Source organism: Pelodiscus sinensis, chromosome 2 (genome assembly GCF_052426305.1).
Source record: "Pelodiscus sinensis isolate ZL-2025 chromosome 2, ASM5242630v1, whole genome shotgun sequence".
NCBI classification, from domain to species: Eukaryota; Metazoa; Chordata; order Testudines; family Trionychidae; genus Pelodiscus; species Pelodiscus sinensis.
In genome coordinates, this window is record NC_143053.1 from 52,895,643 (window position 1) to 52,919,458 (window position 23,816).

The following is a 23,816-nucleotide window of genomic DNA, read 5'->3' on the forward strand; positions in this document are numbered from 1 at the left end:
AACCTGGTTTCACGAGGCTTACCTGTGTCGATGAAGAAAGGCTTCTTTGTCGGGGCATCGCGTCCAGACTCCCCCGATCTGCCGACAAACAGCTGATCGGCAGATCGGGGCAGCCATTTAAATTTAAATGAAGCCGCGATTATTTTAATCGCGGCTTCATTTCCCTCTTCCGATCTGGCTAATCTACATGCCTCCGTCGAAGGAGGCATGTAGTCTAGACACACCCCTAGTGGTTACCTAGAGAAACTGTATTGTATTCTTCTCTGTGATGATGAAAAAAACGACCAATCACAAATTTTGGCAATAATGTTGAAAAAAACCCATAGATTTTATTTATTCACAGAAACTATACCAATACTTATTTTAGCTATGTTAAAATTCAATATTAGATGAAATAGTGGATGTTTTAAGTACAACGTGGAAGATTTAAATGTAATTCAAAATGCAGTGTTAACATCTAGTTATTCAAAACCTTAGTGAAATATTAACTACTGTAAAATATAATACAATAAAGAAAAAAAGTATAGATTAAAGTATCATATTATGGGCACTGAAAAAGAGTTCTCGTATACTTTAAAAAGTTTTGGTGCCTTATGAGTACAGAAGAACAATTGCTCCAAGAGGAACACATTTGGGCATGTGCTATTTATTGGTGTCTATTTCTCAAATATTATGTCTTTTCCCCTTAAATGAGCTACAACATCTGAATTATTTTATATTAAGAAAAAAACCCTCAGGATCAAGTGAATCTGTCTCCTGTCTCACAGTCAGTGGGTGTCTAAATAGCAAACATATATTGGCACCTATTTTTCAAGGTGTTATAAAATGGCAGACACAACACCACATAAGAAAGTAATGAAAAGTGAAGACATCTAATGGTACGTTCTGCTCCTCTGATAGAAGCAAATATTTACTGCTATTACATCCACCATTATTCCACAGTGCATGCGCAACTGTAATTACACCAGCCTTCTAGTTCCCCATGTTTCAAACTACCCCAAAAACAATATTAGTTATAGAAAGTTGGTACTTCATTTTATGAAATGGGATGAAGAGAATTAGGTAGAAGGGGTTCAATGGATGGCTGGCAGCTCCATAGCGATGGAATTGATGTGTAGTATACAGTCGCTGTACTGTTAGTTGTTATGGAAGATACTTTCTGAGACCAAGATGAGCATGAATTTCACTACCTTCAAAGGGTGATAGAAGACACACATCTTTGAATTAGAATTTTTCAAACAATTATGTAGTATTAACAATCAGCACAAGAGTTAGCTACTATATTACCACCATATCAAACTGTCTTAAAAGATGCAAGAAAAAACTCTGAATGATAGGAGTATGTTTAATATTGTGAGATGCTCAGACATCATGGAGTAAAATACTGTAAACAAATCAATTCACGCATTATACAAGTTGTACCTGCCTTAACTAGGAATCTCTTGTCCGGCAAACACCCATGGTTCAGCAAGACCACAGATGTTCCTGGATCACAGAGTCCAGGTACAGGGAGGTCTTCCCAGGGGCAGGAGTGCAGCACAGGGGGATGGCAACTCAGCCAGGACCCCCAGTGTGTGTTGGGGGTGGGAGGAGCAAGTGGGCAGTGGGGAAATCTGGCCCCCAAAGTTGTGCAGTAGCAGCGGACTGTCAGTGGCCATGCAGCTCTGGCCCCAGTGGCAGCCAGGAAGCTCTGGCCTTGGCTGCACAGCTCTGGCTCTGATGGCAGCTAAGAAGCTCTGGCTCTGGCCACACAGATCCAGCCCCAGCAGTAGACAGGCAGCTCCAGCTTTGTAACTGCAGTCCCAGTGGCAGACCGGGAACTCTGGCCCTGCCTGCTCAGCTCTGATCCCAGCAGCAGTGGGGCCAGTGGGAGCTAGATAGCTCCAGCTCAGGGAACGACCAAGCAAGAGAGGGGCCAGTGGGAAGTAAAGAACTCCAGCCCAAGAAGCGACCAGGCAGCAGTAGGGAGGGCTGTAGTCCTAGCGGAGAGGGGCAGCAGTTTAGCATTGGGTAAGAATGGGAGGGACCTCCCCTGGTGCAGCAAATGCCATTGTTCAGAACCGGTCAGGTCCTGAAGGTTCTGGACCAGGGAGGTCCAATCTGTATTATATATTTTAGAGAATTTGTCTGTTTGATAAAAAACTTTCCCTAAACAGTAAGAGCTTCAACTACCACATTCAGTAAGATTCCTATTATTGTTACTTAAAGCAATAAGGATTGTGCCATGAAAATGGGATGTGCCTGGAATGGAATTGTTTCTCATAAACCAAATTGAAAAAAGACCAAATCACCAAATCAAGAACAGTTCTCAAAACTGGTATGTGAAAGTTGAAAGTGACTGAACCAAGATGAACCAGAAACATAGGATGATCCTGGAATGGGATTGCTTCTCAATAAACATTACAGAAAAGATATAAAGCAGAAATTTGGAGTACTATGCTGTTTGGGCACAGCTATATCAATACTTAAGATATGAAAAGTAGAAGACAAAGTTACTGGAAACAAAATTGACTATTTCCTTTTGTTGTTAATGCATAGCAAATGATGAGAATTTATAGGGATGAAGAAAAATATACTTCACGGAATACCAATTTGAAAAATTTACTAAAATAAACTTAAAATAGCACTGTATTTTAGAAAAATGCAATTATTTCAATGAATCATGTTCTTTTTCCTTTTACTTAAAAAAAATCAAGTTAAGGTCCTGAGCAGCACTGGATAAATGTGAAAGTTAATAAATAAGAATAAAGATTATATTGGCAGTGAACAGGTGTCAAAACAATACATTCTGATTAGTATCAGTTGAATAGGGGATTTATGTTCCTTGGGCTCATCCCTTGCATCTTTTTTAAAGAGATGGATGCATATTGGCCAACCTTCAAACTTAATGTACATGTAGATATAAATTACATAGTTGTGTTAGGAAGTGTAGCTATTTTAGTCATTCATTTCTTTAAAAAACTTATATGAATGTCATCTGGCCCTGGTGATACAGTTGCCAGTTTTGGTTGGATATATATATGGAGGTTTCTTCAAATTTCATAATCTTTAATTAAAGATTAATCTTAAAATTCGTTGTGACTCCAAGGCAATCCTGGATGGGTTGGCAACCCTCCTTGGTAATTTATTCCAATTTAATTTCTTGAGTATTTTCATGATCTGGTACCTTTACTACATCTAAAGAGCAGTCCATTAAGTAGGTATTTCACCTTCATCCCCCATGAAGATCAATGCAATGAAATCTTTAAGTTTTTCTGTAATTTGTTTATTCTCTGTGACCCCGACAAAGTCCTTTCATAATAGTCTGTTTTCTTTACAACCTAGAGAAGTAAACATTCTTCCCATTAGATTCCTACTTCTTGTGAACTAAAATAACATGTCTTTATTAAATAACTTTCCCTTTTTATAGGTTTCATAGTATTGGTTCTATTAAATTAACATCACGCAGAACGGGCTACATTTCTTTTTTTTAAAGGATACCCTTTTTTAGTTACTTAAAAAAATTCCATATGTTAATTATGGGTCTATTCAAACTCCCATTTAAATCAGTGGAAAGACTGTCAATGACTTCATTAGGAGCTGGATTAAGCCCTAAATCAGACATATATTTTCTATTCTTGACTAGACCGTGGTAAATTTTCATCACGCTGTGCCCAGATTTAGTCGCCTATTACTGCTAATGTGAGTCATACAGGTAAATCCTGCCACACAATTGAAAAAATACATTTGAAAATTATATTTAGTGTGTGCAGTAGGTGCATCAGTGTGCTGATAAATAGCAAAAAAAGTATTAATGTATTTTGGGATGAAATTTACTGTATATAACTGCTAAGTATTCATATTTTCATTTTTCTTCCAATTAAATTTATTCTGACAGCCTATTTGTAAAATTAGCTTCTTCTACCTGCTGATAAGCCTGTCTGAACACAAAGTCCCCAATAGTTAAATATGGTAGAGGAAAAGCAAGGCTTTTTTCCTTAAAAAGACCATAGTGTAACTGAGTTAAAAGTGTGACCATTTTCCTTAGAATTATCTGGTACTAAATATTTTGACAATTTTTCAAATTACTCCAAATTCAAGTAATAAAATATGCAAATCGTGAAACATATTTATATTAAAATTTTACTTACATAAATCTAAATCTCTATTTAATACAATATATCACAATATGACACAGTTGTGATAAAATTTCACAGCTTAAAATTGTTGAAAAGCTTGTAAAAGAGATAGTTTAAAACTGGTAGCAGATTGGTTTAAAACATATAGCAGTATATTTTGTAAATGCTCCAGTAATCAGTAATAAGGGCTGCAGAAAGCTTTCCAGAAGACAAAATTTATGGTGCAATAAAGTAGATAGGAAAACTGAATAATCTGGGGAAGAATTATAAATAATAGCCATTAATAGTATTTAAAACTGAGTATGGGTAGATCACATTTCAAAAAGACAAGCCTTCCTTCATTTTCTGGCAGGAGCTGGCATCTGTTGTCAGATGTAACATTCTCTAAATAACTGAAGAGCCTTTCAGAGGAAACAGTCCTAGGCAGAGCTCTCTGAGAAAAGACAAAGCCAGGTTTACGAGATGTGGAAGCCTGATAGCATTATACATCTATCTACCACTCAGCTGGATTTCCGGAGAATAATTGGCTCAGTAAGGTGTAGTGCAAGTTCAGTCTAGGCAGCACTTTTTAGTTATCAGGGTCTGCGAATTGATCATGATCTTTTCTTAGAAGCTCTGCACATTTAAAGTTTCAAAGCAGGCTTTATTTATCAGATTGCTGGATGACTAGAGTCTCTTTCTTCTCTCTATTTCATTTTTTTCCTAGGGTTTGATTTGTTGTTCTTCTCTTAAGTGCAGAATCCCTGGTATTCCTGTGGTGCATTTCAGAACTTAAATTCAAGAGTGAGCATGCAAGCGACCATATTTTTCCCAACATTTCACATTGGTAAACTGCTCAGAAGCAGAATATACAGTTGTCTTTTTCAAGGCCTTAGCTCAACTATTTTGTATCCTGGCTGCCGGCACCATGACAAATACACCAATATTTCTAGAACTTATCCCATAGGCAAACTCTTCCAAGGGCTTAAATACGTAGAAGGTAGTCTGTCAGAGACCATCCTGCCTTAGTACACTGATTTTCACTTTTAGTGTGTACAAAATAATGCGTTCATTCTCTAGCAACTCCGGTAACCTGTGGTGTTTCGAAAAGAGTGATGAAAGACATTTTTTAAAATGGCAAAACCAATTTTCCAATAGCCAAAAGCATGTATCTCCCCAACTCTTGTTTTAATGAGATGTTATTAATGCCGAATTACAGGGTAACCTCAGTAGTCCACCTTTTAGTCAATAAAAGTCATCACCGTATTTGCAGTGCTTTCTCAGAAAACCATGTAGAAACTAATGCTAGCAATCTTCCAGTTGGTGAGCACAAGCTGAAAAGTATTTGATATAGCAGTTTCCCTCTGCCAGTCTATTTCAATTCAGAAAACGGGTTAGTTGCTTCAGTAATTGTGGCTATTTAAGTTTTACCTCTACAAATACACATGCCACTGTGCTGTGGGAACCTTCTGGGAAGTATGCTCTGTAGGCCACACAAATGCCCTCTCACAACACCAAATATTCATTCTGACCATAGGGTCATTCTGTTTGTTTATAATAATTTTCTTCAGATGCATATTCATTCACTGTTCTCTATGTCACTCTTTCCGTCTAGCTAGATTGAATGGAAATTTTCTTACCACATAATTTCCTTTCTCGTATCCAAATTTCCCATAATTCCTTTAAATCTTGGCTGTTCCCCTCTACTCCTCAGTTTACAGAGACAGTTCAAAGCTGCAGGACAGTATCTATTGCTCATGCCTCCTTCTCTTGCTTGAATACCAAAGCACCATAGAATTTGTAAATACCCTTCTACAGCAAATGCCAACTCATTACATATGTATAGCAGCTGACTGATTATGTAGTTACTGTCAAAATAAAAGCTGATTCCGGTAGAAATGCAGGAGATACATTTTGAAATAGGATTGTCCAATGTTTCATAGGCTGCCACAATACAATAGAAAGCCTGAAAGCTCTGAGTCCTTGACACTTTGGGTGCAAGGCAACAATGTACACCAAGGATACGTCTAGACTACGGGCTTTTTTCTAGAGAGGTTTTGTCAACAGATACTGTCGACAAAGCCTCTGTTGAAAAAGAGCATCTAGACTACAGCCAGTTCTGTCGACATAGCAAGCCGCTTTTTTGACAGAGAATCTAGACGCTCTCTTTTGAAAAAGCACAGTGTGGATGCAATAGTGACTTTTTTCGACATAACTTTGTCGAAAAAAGGCTTTATTCCTCAGAATGAGGTTTACCACCGTCGACAAAACTGCCCCGTTCTGTTGACTTACTGTCGACAGAACTCGGCGGTAGTCTAGACGCAAAAGTCCACACCTTAGGGTAGGTCATTAGTGCTCTTCGGCTGACCAAGGTGCTACAGCTTCTTGCTCAAATGCCTTGAACAGAATAAAGGATAATTTCAAGAGCATGGACAGAATAGCTCATTTTAGGGAGAGATGACTGTGGAGTTCTTAGCATTACCTTGTCATCATGGAACATGCAATAAGATTGCAACCTCTGACCCTGGTGTAGCAAATGTAATGGCAACCAAAAAGAGGTTTGGATGGAGAGGTTCAATGCTGACATCAAAATCAGAAGTTGGAAGGGATGAGCTGTTAGGGATTTTAACATCAATGGTAGATCCTAGTTAGGAAACATCAGCCTGACAGCCAGTCTGGCCAATCTAACTGCTTTAAGAAGTCTGGATACTTGGATGTTTTCTGCTGGACAGCCAAAAATTCTGCAACTAGAATGCTACTAATGAGTCCCAATGTCAAAGAAATATCTATACAGCTATTTTTAGCACGCTAGCTCAATCAGTGCTAGAACACTTGATCCCATATGCAATACTGACATACCTAACAAATAGTTGAAGATGCTGAGCTATACACTCATTCAATATGGATGTGAGATCTTGGATCTTCTAGAGACCTTTGAGTTATAGATAACATCTTGCCATTGAGGTGTCTATGTTCCCTTCCAGTTGCCTTGTTAAGGGAATAAAAAATTTTCCTTGATATTTATTACAAAGTTATGCATTTGAAGGAGATCCAGTATATGAATCATAGTGTGCATACATATGCAGTGCAGGTTGGAGCTCTAATCAGAATGGCTTGAAATGGGCAGAGATGAATATCCTACAATCTGAATCTGTCTGTAATCACCACCACCATCTTCCTAAGGAGCCTGAAAGAGTATTAGAGGCTGGATGGGAGCATTCAGCACTAGTAATGATCTCTGCTGTAAACAAATTTCAGAATATTGTGGTGGCATCGGTAGCATATGGAGATGGATGTGCCAGATCCACTGAAGTTAGGGGCTCCTCTTGCTACAGGGATGACACTGTAGATGCTACAGTCCTGAGGGCCTTTACCTTTCTGATCCTCTTGTTCAGCCTCTTGATGAAGTCAGGGACTCCTTCAGTGCACTTCTGAACATCAAAGAAGATGGACTGGACTTCTGATCATCTTTCTTCTAAGGAGCAATAGAATGACAAGGTAACACTTGGCAAAGTAAAAAAAAAATCTGTCTGAAAATGAATTTGTACTCACTTCTTAAAGCATTCATCAGAGAAGGGAAGACCTGCTTTAATTTTGCAGCATTTTCTGTCACTCTTTCTTCTAGTTTTTCTCCAAAGAAGAGAGATTCTGTGAACTTATAGGCGCATGTAACTACCTTGAAGTGAGTATCTATCTTCTGGGGAGGAACCATATATGCCTCCTGGCTGCTGAGCTGGATGTCCTAGTCACTGGCTGAGAATCCCATTGTGTCTGTTGAGGTGTCAGCCATGAATGCTGTTGCCAGAGAAAATTTCTTAGGTTTGGAGCTATCATCTGGATGGACCCTGTCTTTAATGGCCCTACTCTCCTCCAGCCATAACAATCTAGCTTTTGCAATATACATGGTTATGAAGGGAACTCTGAGGGTGGCCAAGGAAGCTTTGCAGTCTCCTCTGAGGGTGGCTTCTGCTTTCCTGTTAAGAATTCTCCTTTTGAAGGAATAACCATCTTATGGCTGCATCAACTGAGGTCATGTTTGTTAATATATGTATAGTGTTAGGTTTTTCCCATTACTCCCTGATCACTTCTCCAGAGGAGTAGCTCAGGCTGCCTTGGGGGATGTTTTGAAATATTTACTTTGAGGCTTATCCGCAGGACCCTGTTCAGACTAGATTTGAATTATGGTCATACATTTTTTGCCTATGGGCTCAAACTTCTCAGGGAGAAATATTTATTGCATTTTTCCAAGTCCTCAACAGTGTTTTTCCTTAGTAGAAAAAGAGAAATCTGAGTCAGAGAGCAAGTGCTTCCTGTATTTATTGTACTGTTTTTCCCCTTTTTTGTTCCTTTGTGCTTTTTGACATTTTGTGGGTGTTACTGACCATGTTGTAGTCAAGAGTGCAGTCTATTGAAGTTTGCCTAGTGCAGAGCCCAGAGGAACTTCTGCCTCTGAATCCTTCCATTCAGGGTCCCACTCCACCTAATTCAGGAAGGAGAGGGTCTTATTATCAAAATTCCCTGACTCATATTAGCGGAGAAATGCAGCATGCAGTGAACCTTACGTCTCTTCCCAAGTCACTCAAATCTGTTTTTAAATCCTGGGGAGGAAGGACTGCTAAGACCCACAGAGGTCTTATCTTTGCCCCATGTTACCCCAGGACTTGTCCCTTGGGTATTCTGGATTAAGTTTTCCCAAAAGCTTCTCTTTGCTCTGCTCTGTGTCTCATGCCCATGTTTCCCTCCTCCCACCTCCCCCTTGTGGAAGAGCCATGGCTGCTTGTTGGGAGGGCTGACATGTCTGTCCAGCTGAATTCAGTGGCTGGGAGCAGGCTGGACATAATTTGCCTTTTATTGAGCCCGGGGAAGCTCCCTCAAATATGAAGCACCTTTGGACTTTGCCCAGTGCTTGCATAGCTGTTCAGCTGGGCCTTTAAAAGGACAGTAGTGCTTAGCAGGGAGCTACTTCAGTGAAGGTACAAGTGGTAATTGCAATGACACAACGCGAACCCAGAAGCAAGGAGCAAGCTTTAAACAAAATAAAACGCTCTCTATTGCTTCCAAATGGCTAACAGATAATAAAGGGTGGGGAAAGGAGAGGATCAAATGAACCCCCTCACTTGACTGCTGCCATGGAGGCAGGAGATGATATGAGGCAAGCAGGAGGAGCAGGCAGTATGGACAGAACAACTTTGATCAACATCCAGAAACTACAGAGTGATGGGAGCAGCCCCAGCATAATAGAAATGTGGGAGATGATGGGCTGTAGAAATTCTAGAGTCTTGGTGCTCCTTAGTAATCATTGCCATGGTGTTTTTATTGGAAGACAAACCCCAGTCTGCTTGGACTTTATAGGTTAAAAAAGAAACTGAAAACTCCTCCCAGAAACTAGAAATGCAAATAGTATTATATTATCATGGGATACCCCACTTAAAGAGTTCCTGTACTAGATTAAGTTTCCAAATGAGAATATGACACTGGTGAATCATAATCAAGGTGAGAGAAAAACACATATTGGTCTAATCTCAAGTTAACTGAAGTATGGGTTGTGAGAGTGAGATTTACAGAGGAAATAATTGCATTCATTTAGCCAAGCACAAATGGGGGGGAGGAACCATTAATCTTGTTCAAACTAACAGACTTTCAGATATTGTTGAGACCTTAGAATTTGAAGGCAGCTGCACACCCACAGTCAAGGAACTAATTTAATCTGGTGCTTCTCCCAGATATCTAGCATAACTTCATCTTTACCTGAACTGAACAACAACTACTGAGCTTTCCTTCACATCCCAGTGTAAACCAGAAACCTAAGGTGCCTCACCGCATTATCTGGATTAGCCAAAACTGTCTCAGATTTGAGTGTTGTCAGCATATTGAAGGCAAAATACCTTATGTCTTCTTTAAAACTCCCCTGATGGTCCCTTATACATGTTGAACAACAAGGGGGAAGTGACAAGAGGGAAACCCCATAGTGAAGTCTTCTTAACAAGAGATAAGTTGCCCAAAACTATTCCCAGGGATCTCACAGAAAGAAAGGAATGGAGCTCTTTAAAAAATAATCTATCTGCTCTTCCTAGGCAAGTGAACAATACTTCAGGATCTGATGTCTCTGGATGGTATCTCAAAGACTACAGATATTATAATATAATTATGGACACCTGATCTTGATTACATTTATCGGCCAATGCACTGCACATGGAGTCTCTGTACTTTACCTTTGTTTGCCCAAATTGACAAGGATCAGGAAACCTGAGGGCTATGTCTACACTGCAGGCTTCTTGTGCAAGAGCACATCCACACTGCAAAAGCGCATTGGAAAAGTGATGCACTTTTGCACAAGAGAATATCCAGACTGCATGGACGCTCTCTCACGAAGAAGCTGATTGCCATTAACAGAATGCCCACCAGGGCACATGTGGTTGTTTCGATGGGCTGTTTTTGTACAAAAAAACCCCCTGCTGCCTGTCCACATACACCTTTTTGCACAATAACTCTTGTGCAAAAAGGAGTTATTCCTCATAGAAAAAGGAATACGTATATTTCAAAACCCCTCTATTCTGTCAATTCACTGTACATTTTTTTGCACAAAAACACGGTTGAGGTGTGGACGCTCCGCGGGTTTTTGTGCAGAAACAGCCATTTTTGCACAAAAATTCTGCAGAGTAGATGTAGCCGAGGTGTCCAGACAGAGTTGGCAGTCTTCCTAGCACTCTTAATCAAACCGTGATCCTCAAGAGATGATCTATTGAACAGAGCTAACACAAGTAAGTACGCCCTAAAGAACAATTGGAACTGGGCCCTTATAAAAAGACCATTCAGCAACCTCCGGCAATAGACCCAATACTTCCTCAAAGGTCCTCAAAAGCCAAGAAATATACAGAACCAAACCACAGATTGTGAAATTAATTTCTTATAGCACTTTCAGAATTTCAGTGAACACCACATCCAAAAAGAAAGTTAATCAAGATTAGAGAAGTTTGTGAGGAAATTTAGGAGGATCAAACAAATTTTTGTACTTGAGCAAATAACAGTCACAAATGCAATTCTACATAATCAAGAGCAAAGTAAATTATGGTTAAATTACTCATGAACACAGATGGGCTCTGAATTAGTTAAAACTTTTCAAAAATAGAACAAGGTATCAGTGAGTAACCAAGTAAAAGTACTGAAGCAGTCAAGAACTGATGAAATGTTAGCTTGTATTGAGAAGGGAATAAAACAATGGTACTGTATGTCCTTATCTTGAATATTGCAACATTTATATCTCCTCATCTTTAAAAGAGAGTAAAACAGGAAAGCCGTACAGAAGGGCCACACATGCCTAGAGTTTTGAAACTACTTAAATTGGATTCATTGTCAATATTTAATTATTGCTTCAATTTTTATGCAAAATCTTTATTCTGTTTGGAAGACTACCAGTATAGTTCCTGATTTAAAGGAAAAAGTAAAAGAACAGTATTGAGAAACACACATTCTAGTTTGACAAAAATTACTTGAAATAGATCAAGTTCACAGATCGCAAACATCTGTAGTTGTAGACTCATCTGATTACAACAAACATCATAATTAGTTATTATACCTCTACAGCTCTCAACTTAACATCACCAATGCCATTTCTAATTCAGATTCAGTAGATGAGGAACACAGTTGAGAGAACAATTGTAAATAAATACTCTAACTCAGAGAATGCAGACTCATAGATGATTCCATAGGAGGGCTGTGATTACTTGAGAAATTGTACACAACAGCTTTGATTTGGGAGTTTTTCAAATGGAGAGGTCACATGGACTTATTCTTAGGTCTCTATATTCATTTTTGTTCAATGTTTTATAACATTTTTAAATAATGTAACAAGATGAGGCAGACATCAGAAGTACCAAGAAATGTATAATTATGAGATCAATAAACAATTCAGTATTTCTTTGAAGACATTTAAATGACCTTTCAGATAAAAAGACACAAAGATATATGAAATTAAAGTCTTTAAAAGGCCATTAATATCATAAACCAAATTCAACCATCTTCATAATATTGATTGAGCATTCTTAATTTTCTTAAATTATATCCACAGATTACAGAGAGAAAAATAGTAAACAGAACAAAAACACACAAAAATATTTATAAAAAGATATGAGATAAAACAAAAATAGGAAGAATGAAAGATGAGTGAATATGTAAATATAATGGTACTACTCCATCAAACCCTGACTAAGCAAGCACTAATGCTGTAGAGTGATGTGTACTATCATTTAGTGCACAGTGTATATAAAGAATTTACCACAAATCATTCCATATTCTCATCCTTATGGTCTAATATATCATTGAAGTCAACCTAATTTTTTCTACATTTAGAAAGCATGGTACTTACTCAGTCTCATCTCTTCAAAAGAACCAGTATGCCCAAACATAAAACACTTTTCAAGGTTGGGACAATATTTTCATCACATATATTTCCATCTTTGTGTTTGAAATAGTAGTTACGTGTAGGATATCACTGAAATCATTGAGCAGATTAGCTTTGGAAACCCTCTTTATTATTTAATATTTATATATTATTTGGAAGGCCTGATGTATTTTCTGTTATTGGAATGACACTTTTAAATGTTTGTATATATGGAATAAATGGCCAATACCAGATGTGATTTTTATAAGTCCACTTTCCAACTCAAAAGGTTTAAATGAAGCTGTATGATTGAAATATAACCATTTATATAATTGATATTGCCACTGTTAGAGAATAGCAACAAATCTTGTGTAAAGTATATCATGTAAAGTGTTGATAGAAAAGTTAATGATTTGCTAAATAAGATGATCCCATTGAATATCCTATAACATCATTGTATCCGAGCTAGGAACTTTGATTATAAGTCTCAAATGTGTTTGTTTTGGGGGTAGTACCCACAAGGTTGTTTACATCCAGTCTAATTGTAAGTAGAGTATTAAAGTTTGATTATCCAAAGACACTTAGCTTTCACAATGGGTGATGGCAGAAGCTCATTCCACCTAGTTAGATATTCCTGTGGACACCAAAACATGAATATTTGCAATGGCTGCCCCTGTAAGTCATTAAACAATGTAAGAACATATGATATGCTCATGCATCCCCCAACTCCATCTTCTGCCAGTAACTTTCCACAAATGGGAAAGCTTTCTTTGAAACCAGATTTCCACACACATGGTAAAGGATAAGAAAAGAGGCTAGGAGTGTTCCATTTTACCTTTCATGTCCTGATTCTCTAAACTATGGAGTTACAGTTAGAGGAAGCATATTGAGCTATGGACTTTTTTTGGAAGTTACCAGATAAACTTTACAATATAGCAGTCTATAACATCACTGCTACAAACCTGACAATATGTGTATGATCTATTAACCATTTTAACTCTTCTTTTCTTTAATTAAGATTCTTCTAACCCAGGCTCAGAGTTGGTGCTCTGGTATGCACACTAACGCACACAGACCCAAAACAAACTTGATTGTCCACCCTACATGCTACAGAAAATTTGAACGGCCCTCCAACACATCTTGGCAAGCAGTCATTTTGTTTTCATGCCTGTATCAGGAAATGGAATGAGCATCTGGTGAACGTTTTTGATCACTAAAGGCACCTGACAGAACCTATGGTGGAGCACGCAGAGCAAAAGAAGTACTCAGGCATAGAGGACTGTAACTGGTTGATGCTGCTCATAACAGCCATTACAGCCACTCATGCCCCCGAAATAGACTGGTATGTCTGATGCAGGGCTACAAGCAGAGTTGGTGGTTTCACATGACACAGACCTGAGATGACCAGCAGTGCATCCAGAATGTTCACAGGATTAAAGTTACATTTCTGGAACGTGATTTCAAAAGCCCTGGAAAAATAAATGTTGTAATTACACTCTCCACAGGTTCAGTCAATGCCTGATTGATAAATGAGCTTTTGGCAGACTGAAATCCTATTGGAGATGTTCACACATATGTTTGGATGACAGTTTCATCACTGCTGTCTGAATGACTTTAACTTTGGTGCTCTTCACAATCATTGTGAAGCCAGATGTGATTCATGTCCCCCTGACTGGCCCTATGACAATAAGGAAACATTGAGCTGATACACTCAGTTAGAAAGGGCACCTACAGCTGGAATTGGATGCACCTGGGCAACAGAAGTGAGGGATGATTTTTGCTCCCACATTATGGACTTGCATGGCCCAATGGAAAAGGGGGACTAATAACTTTATAAATATACTTGTGGGAACTGTGGCTGGGGCTCATTGGTTTGGGAAGCAGGTTCAGTGCTTTGGGAGAGGCTTGATTTCCATGAAATATACTTATGAATATATGTGGGGGTTCATAGTATGGATTCATATAAAGAACTGATTGAGAAGTGAACTGAAATACATAACCATATAGATGAATTATGCTTGCACACTAATGCTTAACTGCCCTGGACCATATGTTTACCTTTATTCTTTTAAATAACAAATGTACAATATGAGGCAATGATAGCAACACATTTTCTTTATGACAAAAAACAATTATAAATAAGTATTACAGACATTGCAAGGTTGGACAGCTGCGATTACTATACCAAAACAGCAGCATGAAAAGGACTTTACAGAAAAAGCAAACAAACAAACTATGGGTATGTCTAGATTACAGGCTTTTGTCAATAGAAGTTTTGTCTACAGATACTGTCGACAAAGCTTCTGTCGACAAAGAGCATCTAGACTACATCTAGTTCTGTTGACAAAGCAAGCCGCTTTGTTGACATGATAGTGTGGACACAAAGGACAGTGTAGATTCAATAACACCTTCTGTCAACAGAACGCTGTTGACAAAAGACGTTATTCCTCATAGAATGAGGTTTACAGCCATCGACAAAACTGCTGAGTTCTGTCGACATTATGTCAACAGAACTCAGCGGCAGAGTAGATACAGGTATAGTTTTGTCGACAAAAGTCAACTTTTGTCGACTAAACCGTGTAGTCTAGACACACTCTAAGTGTCTGTGGAAGTGCAAATGGTGAAACCAAGTATAAAACAGAAACCCCCTAACATTGTACATCTCTTTCCTCCCCTGTACCTGTTCTCCTTTCCCATCTTTCTCCATTTGGGCTAGGTCTACACTACAGTTTTTTTCAGAAAAAGCTTTTCTGAAATTTGGTCCGCCTACACTGGGCTAAATTTTGGAAAATCCCCCTCTTTCAGAAGATCCCTTCTTCCTTATGGAATGAGGAAGACAGGGCTTCCAAAACAGCGCGTTTGCACTTCTGCAAAAACAAAAAACAAAAAACAAAAAACAAAAAAACAGAAGAGCAAATGCATTCCCTGGATGCAGTGGAGTTTTTCCAGGATACCAGAGCTACCCCGGAAACCCCCTGCAGTATAGATGTACCCCTTGCCGTGCACTTGTCCGAATGGGAGTAGAGTCAGAAGCATCCACAAATTAGGTGGTATATATAAAGAAAAGCCTGGGGAAAATTTACCCTTCCCAGCCAGTCATGGAGCCTTACTGCATGAGCCACCCAGCCAAGGAGTTTTGCAAGCTGTTTCTGGATGGGATCCCAGAGTTCTAAACAGGGACTCAGGCCATGTGGTGGGCGATGTATCAGGAGCTGCTATTCTTGCAGCCATTATTATCAGCCACTTAAAGAGTATCAAGCTCAATTCTCCTTTAGTCACCTTTTCTGTTCTGGGAACTGTGGAGCAAGTGCCTTCTCCCACACTGAACTCTGTCCTCAAGTTGTGTCACCCAGCTCTAGGCTTTCCTCTTGTTGTGCCTTTTCTCTAGCTAAGTTCTATTGTTTTGATATTGGCCCTGCTTTTTGGCCGAGCCCAGAACTTCAACCATAAGTTCATCTGGAAATGCATCCTCTTAGAATAGTCCATAGAGGTACTTTGGCCCAGATTTCTGGTGCAGTGTGGGTGAGCTTGGGAGATGATGCAGTCAGTAGAGGTTGAGGGACTCGGAATAGGACAAGACACACAGTCTTGTCTCAAATAGCTCAGTGCAGGAGCACAGAAAAAGTTCTTGTGGAATTTTCAGGACATAAAATGTTATTTTTCTGAGCTGAACTTCAGTATATTTTGAGAGGAATACTTGAGACCACAGAAGGAACCTGAATGAAGTCTGGTTAATTGCACCAAAAGAAGTGGAGACAATGGTAAATTAAAAATACAAAGCTGATTTTTGTTTCTAAAAATTGCAAAACCACTTTGTTTGTGGAGGGCTATCAATGGCATTGCTACAAACGCTTTTTTTTTTTAACTTTGGGGCTTCCACACTTTGAAGGACATAGCAATTCTTGTGGTAAAGGAAGATGTTATCCAAGGTGTTGGCGAGAATGCCGTGGAATATACACCCAAAATATTCAAACATACAGTGAGAGAACAGCACATCTATGTATGGAATAGCCTGGTGAGCTACCAAGTTGGCCATGGAAAATACGTCTTTCCCTAAAATGCAACTACCCACCTGGAGTTAATATTTCAGGAAACATTTGCACCGTTCATCATCCAGGAGTGGGTCACATTCATGAAGAAATCAGTTAGATTCCACATAGCTTAGCTGGCTATTATTGTATTCAGATACACAGAACTCCACAACCACGTCTCTTATGCCCTCTCCCCTCCCCCCAGCATATTTTCAAACACTGGTCAAATTGGAGACAAATGATTTTATCACGTATGGACTGCATGGACGACCTTTACCTGAAATGGAGTGGATATGTGTATGGAACCCACTTCCACCTCCCTGCACTGCACACAGTTCACTGTTCTAGCAAAATCATTATGCCTCTGAGTGGTTACAGAGTGGCATGCTTAAGAGTAAGAAACAGAAATGCCCTAACAAAAGTCTGGGTATTTCCAGTAAAAACCAAATTACATTCTAGTCATTTTTACTATTTGCATTTTCTGGTTGCCATTTTCAATGTCACATGGTGGATACATGCCACTATGGCAAACTGCTATTGGTGGATAAACATTGCTAGTCAGGGATTCAAATAAGTTTTGAATTGGATCACAAAATGGAAGCTCCTCCCATTCCTATATTAATACACAGCATACTGGAGCCAGAAACTTATCAGGCTCCAATGTGGCTTCCATCCTGTCTCCTCCAAGTATGGCCCAACATGTGCTGCTGCTGCTCCTATAGAAATGATTTCAGCAACAGAATCATTTTGCTGGCCTCACTGTGCACCTGCTCCTGGCTCCCATCACCCCTCAGGCTGGATTCTAAAATAGCAGGGGGACATCCTGGTTGGACACATCATCATATACCACTGTTGTCTTCGTGCTCAGTGCAGTGCTAGCGCACAATGTTGATGAGTTGCCTGAGATGCAGTTCTAGTCTCTGTTTTTTTTCCTGTACTCAATATCGAGATACTTAATCCACTCCCTGCACTGGTCATGTGACTAGTTCTTTGCTATGATGCCAACTTCTTCACCATTTGTTGGTTATGTGGTCATTCCTGGTACATCCATTGTTTTGCTGGCCTCACCTCAGAGATTTAACAAAATTAGCTTTTGCTTCCATGATCAGGAAGCAACAAACTTTACAAAGACCTTTTCTGTTCAGTCTTCATTGCAAACATAATGGCTGTGTCTACATTGGCATCCCTTTCCGGAAAAGGGATGCTAATGAGACACTTTGGAATTGCAAATCCGTGGATTTAAATATCCCTGCAGCATTTGCATTTACATGGCTGCCGCTTTTTTCCAGATCAGAGTTTTTGCCAGAGAAAAGCGCCAGTCTAGACGCGATTCTCTGGAAAATAAGCCCTTTTCCAGAAGATCCCTTATTCCTACTTGAAAGGGATTCCTACTTGAAAGTAGGAATAAGGGATCCTCCAGAAAAGGGCTTATTTTCCGGAGAATCGTGTCTAGACTGGCGCTTTTCTCCGGCAAAAACCCCGAGCTGGAAAAAAGTGGCAGCCATGTAAATGCAAATGCTGCGGGGATATTTAAATCCACGGATTTGCAATTCCGAAGTGTCTCATTAGCATCCCTTTTCCGGAAAGGGATGCCAATGTAGACACAGCCAATGTGTTTCTAGCTTGGTTGACAGAAGACAATAGAAGTCTTAATATTGATTCACTGAGCTAGTGCTGTACACTAAGAGGCAGGGGAGTTGCTTCCCTTGTCACTGGAGATTCTTGGGCTAGAGAGGACAAAGGAGGTTGACCAATTGGATTGTGAGATTTTTTTTGATGGATTCTCAGGATCCATGTTGGGGGTGGAAGGTGCTACCACTTCACCAGGGCTTGAAACCTGGGCCCCAACTCTGTAATATATGTTGCTCGCTTTGGCATATGACTATATTGTATATTTAAATACCACTCCTGTGGTACAGTAGAAATTGGACTCATTTTACAAAAAAAATGTACATCTGTACTTCAATAACACATTGGAACCAGCTCCCTTACATCCACAGCCAATTAATTATTAAGTTGATAGTATTAACTGTGTAAATATTCTGATACCAAGTTATGTTCATGTTTATAAAAGCAAACTGCGGTCACACGCAGTGTTCCCTCTAAGCTGGGCAGCAGAACAGCTTCACAGGTGATTAATCAGACCTGCCCTGTCAGTCAGCTCTTTGCATGGAGCCTGAGCCTCTGACTGGGCGGGGCTGATTAATCACCTGTGAAGCTATGCAGCTTAGAGGGAACACTGCTCACATACCTCATATCATCTAGTTTATTGCTTTAAGATGGCTGAATCTGAAAATGATGCATGTTTGTGGGGTTTTGTCTCCAAACAGTTTGAAAAAAGTACCAAACCCATTGCCTGAAAGTAGTCACATAGGAAATGCATTTATAATTTTAAAAGCTTTTTCAGTATATTTAAAAAATCTGAATTGTTACTGTTAAGTATTATTCTGATGTATTGTCTTGCATGTTTGCCAGTGTGTATCTAAAATATATTGCTCTAAGATTTCATAACAGCTGACCTCTGCTCTATTGGAGCCATACTTCTGCTTGTGTCTACCCTTGCTAAGAAGGACTTTCTGGGAAAGATAAAATGCATTATCTGTTTCAAATGAATTACTCCAGGATTGGAGTAGGGAAAGTGAGGGAGAGAGGATATGATGTTCCCATATTGCCTACATCATTCTTTGGCTCATACAGTCTGCTCCCATCTTTGTGTGAGGACTCCAAACCCTGGAAGCACTTTCTGCAGTGCCTGAGAAGGACTGTGTGTGTGCATGGGGGGAGAGGGATACCTCTGCACAGATCTCGACAATCTTATTGTTTTTCCACACAATGTGTCATCAGCCTCTTTTGAGGCAGTGTCACATTTTTAACATAATATATTCGCTATATTGACTGGCTTCACTGGGAGCTGCAGGTCCTACTAGGATACTTAGATAAATATAAATTGATAAGGTCAGACACCAAAATAGCTTTGTGTCTCTTTAACCTGTACCATTTATTTGAATGAGTTAATAAAATTGTGGCTAGAAGAGGACCCAATGGATATATTTTTCTTATATTTTCTAAGGGATTTTGACAAGCATCTATTAAGTAAAATAAATAACCATAGCAAAAGAGATGCAGACTTGTGGCTTAAAAACTGGTTAAATAACAAGAAGCATATTTGTAGTAAATGGCTGCTCCCAAGAATGAAGAGAGGTTCCCTGCAGAATATTGCAGGGATCTGTAACAGAATCACTATTTGTTTTATTGATTATTTTTTGAGAAAGAAGAGGTGAAATCTTTCCACTACATAAAAATAGTCTACTTAAAAAAAAATGTAAGAACGATGGGATAATTCAGAAGGATTGAGTTGCATAATGTATTGGCCATTGCATACATGAATGTCAGGCATGTGTACTCTGAAGAATTAGAACCATTATTAGTAGATCACAGATATATGGAGGTTGCTGATGCATAACTAGAGGTTCTTTGAAATATGTCATCACTATCTGTACTCCACACATGGGTACATGTGCACACCATGCACCAGAGATTGAAGATTTGTAGCAAGTAGTGTGCATTGGTCTATGCTTGGATAGCTATTTTCCTCATGCTTTGAAATAAGGACATAATGAACAATGAGGATTGACACTTCTCCTGTTCTTCTCTCACTGCAAATCAGAAGAATCTGAAGATGAGGGGAAGAAGGGTGAGTAGTGCAATACAGTTAGGCACTGAAGAACCCCCAGCTGCAGATTAGTAATTTCAATTTCTTCTTTGAATGTGGGCCCTTATGTAGATAACTCATGTGTGATTGATAAGCAGTATAAGAGGCCCCCACTTTACGACATCCCGATTTATGATCCTCCGCACTTACGACCTTTTCTGTAAGTGCAGAAGGGGACGAAATCCTCCAACATACGTCCTCAGCCCCGCATTTACGATGGTATCTGACACTTGTTGTAAATGCGGGCTCAAGTTACAATGTCCCCAATTTGCAGCACTATCCCGGAGCCAATCACATCACATGTTGGGGGCAGCCTGTATTTAAACAGGTGTGTTTGTGTGTGTAAGGATACAAAAATGCTTGTAATGTTACAGTCCCAATAGCTGCACTTGCAAATGAGTAATGTTCTGTGAACATATGGATGGAGCTCTGGGTAGCCTATCTACAGCTACTCATAGATATTTCTGAAGAGGTGCTAGTGAGGTTGCTTTTGATGTAGTGGAATGGATTTTTTACCCTACTCAGGAGAGTAAAATATGCCAATTGGTAACTGAGAAAAATGAAACCAGAGATGCTTAGAGTGTCTTCAAGCAAATGATACATGTCTTCACAATTATTCCTTTGGAGAGGCAAATAATCCGGATTATTTTCTACTCAAATTCATTCTTTGTAGGTAGAATGCCAGTGTTCGTTTAATATCCAGAGAGGGAAATGTCCTCTCATCATTGGAAGCATAAGATTTTGGTACTGGCTATGAAATGCTAAGGGAGTTTAGAGAGGCTATCAAAATAAAAAACTCAATAATAGATTTCAACTATCCCCATATTGATTGGGTACATGTCACCTCAGGATGGGATGCAGAGATCAAATTTCTTGATAACTTAAATGACTGCTTCTTGGAGCAGCTGGTTCTGGAAACCACAAGGGGAGAGACAATTTTTGATTTAACCCTAAATGGAGCACTGGATTTGGACCAAGAGGTAAATATAACTGGACCATTTGGAAATAGTAATAAATAAATGTAATAAAATTTAACATCCCTGTGATGGAAAAAGCACCTCAGCAGTCCAACACTGTGGCATGTAATTTCAAAAAGGGGAACTACACAAAAATGAGGAAGTTAGTTAAACAGAAATTAAAAGGTAAAGTGGCAAAAATAAAATCTCTGCAAGCTGCATGGAAACTTTTCAAAGACACCATAAAGAAGATCCAATTTAAATGTATACCCCAAACACAGTAAGAGAACCAAAAAAATGCCACCTTGGCTTAACAACCAAGTAGAAGAAGTGAGAGATAAAAAGACATCTTTTTAAAAGTGGAAGTTAAATCCTAGTGAGAAAAATAGAAAGGGACATAAACTCTATAAAATTAAGTATAAAAATATAATAAGAAAAGTTAAAAATGAGTTTGAAGAACACCTAGCCAAAAACTCAAAAAGTAATAGCAAAATGTTTTTAAATACATCAGAAGCAGGAAGCCGTCTAAACAACCAATGGGGCCCTTGGATGACTGAGATGCTAAAGGAGCCCTCAAAGATGATAAAGTCATTGCAGAGAAGCTAAATGAATTCTTTGCTTCAGTTTTCACGGCTGAGAATATTGGGAAGATTCCCAAACCTGAGCCATTCTTTTTAGGTGATAAATCTGAGGAATTGTCCCAGATTGTGGTGTCATTACAGGAGGTTGTGTTACAAATTGAGAAATTTAACAGTAACAAGTCTCTGGGACCAAATGGCATTCACCCAAGAGTTCTGAAAAAACACAAATGTGAAATTGTGGAACTATTAACTGTGCTTTGTAACTTATCCTTTAAATCATCTTATGTACCTAATAGCTAATGTGATACCAATCTTTAAAAAGGTGTCTGGAGGTGATCCTGGCAACTACATCCTGGTAAGTCTAACATCAGTACAAGGCAAATTAGACACACAGAAGAACATAATTTGTTGGGGGAAAGTCAACATGGTTTCTGTAGAGGAAAACATGCTTTACTTATCTACTAGAGTTCTTTGAGGGGGTCAACAAACACATGGACAAGTATACTTAGCACAGTAGATATAGCATACTTAGATTTCCAGAAAGCCTTTGACAAAGTCCCTCACCAGAGGCTCTTAAGTAAAGTAAGTTATCATGGTATAAGAGGGAAGGTCCTTTCGTGGATTGATAACTTGTTAAAAGACAGGAAACAAAGAGTAGGAATAAATGATAAGTTTTCAAAATGGAGAGAGGTCATTAGTGGGATTACCCAATGGTCTGTCCTGGGACCAATCCTATTCAATTTATTTATAAATGATCTAGAGAAAGGGGTAAATAGTGGTGTGGCAAAATTTGCAGATGATACCCAACTGCTCAAGACGGGTGAGATCAAATCAGACTGTGAAGAGCTTCAAAAAGATCTCACCAAACTAAGTTATTGGGCAACAAAATGAAAAATGGAATTTAATGTTGATAAATGTAAAGTAATGAACATTTGAAAAAATAATCACAACTATACATACACTATGATGGAGACTAATTTAGCTACAGCTACTCAAGAGAGAGATCTTGGAGTCGTGGATAGTTCTCTGAAAACATTCACTCAGTGTGCAGCAGCAGTCAAAAAAGCAAATAGAATGTTAGGAATCACTAAAAAAAGGAAGAGAGGAAAGGACAGAGAATATCTTATTGCCTCTATATAAAACCCTGGTACACCCACATCTTGAATACTGCATACAAACGTGGTAGACTTAACTCAAAAAAGATATACTGTCATTGGAAAAGGTTCAGAAAAGGGCAACAAAATTGATAAGGGGTTTGGAATGGGTCCTACATTAAGAAATATTTAAAAGACTTGGACTTTTCAGCATGGAAAAGTAGAGACCAAGGGGGGGATATAATAGGAATCTATAAAATCATGACTAGTGTGGAAAAAGTGAATAAGGAAACGTTATTTACTTGTTCCTATAATATAAAAACTAGGTGTCACCAAATGAAATGGCAGCAGATTTAAAACAAACAAAAGGAACTTTTTCTTCATGCAGCACACTGTCAAACTGTGGAACTCCTTGCCAGAGGATGTTGTGAAGATTAGGACTTTAACAGGGGTTAAAAAGAGCTAGAAAAATTCATGGAGGTTAGGTCCATTGTTGGCTATTAGCCAGGATAGGTACTAATGGTGTTCTTAGCCTCTGTTTATCTGGAAATGGATGACAAGAGAGGGATCACGTGACAATTACCTGTTCCCTCCCTTTGGAGCATCTGGTATTGGCCACTGCTGGTAGACAGGATACCTTTGGTCTGATCTAATATGGACGTTCTTATATTCTTATGGTAAGAAGACCTTTAAATGAGTAGGTTGACTTTTGTGAAACTCAAAAATTACTTTGGGTATGAATTTTGGTCAATGGCATAGGGAAGCCACCTTATGAAAAATAGTATAGGGTGGGTCATCTATGAGTGCTCCCAGTTCAATCACCCTTCTAGATGATGTAACTGGAATTTTAAAAGTTACTTTCATGTGAACATAAGCCATAGAACATGTGGTTTTAGGGTCAAATGGTGGTCTGCTAAGAATTAATAATATGGCAATGAGGTCTCCTTGTAGAGCAGGTGACACCT

At 38.9% G+C, this 23,816-nt stretch overlaps 1 protein-coding gene across 35 annotated transcripts in view; it reads right to left on the bottom strand.

Annotated features, from left to right (window-relative positions):
- The window catches only part of LOC149525258 (uncharacterized), a 185,653-nt gene that overhangs the window by 67,737 nt on the left and 94,100 nt on the right, over positions 1-23,816 (bottom strand). For 4 of the 35 annotated variants that reach the window (XR_016348724.1, XR_016348717.1, XR_016348739.1 and 1 more), the window contains one exon: positions 7,472-7,572. The exons of the other annotated variants lie outside the window; for them this stretch is intronic. The gene's annotated coding sequence lies outside the window, so the exon portion shown is untranslated. The remainder of the gene's footprint in view (positions 1-7,471; positions 7,573-23,816) is intronic. 35 annotated transcript variants of the gene reach the window in all.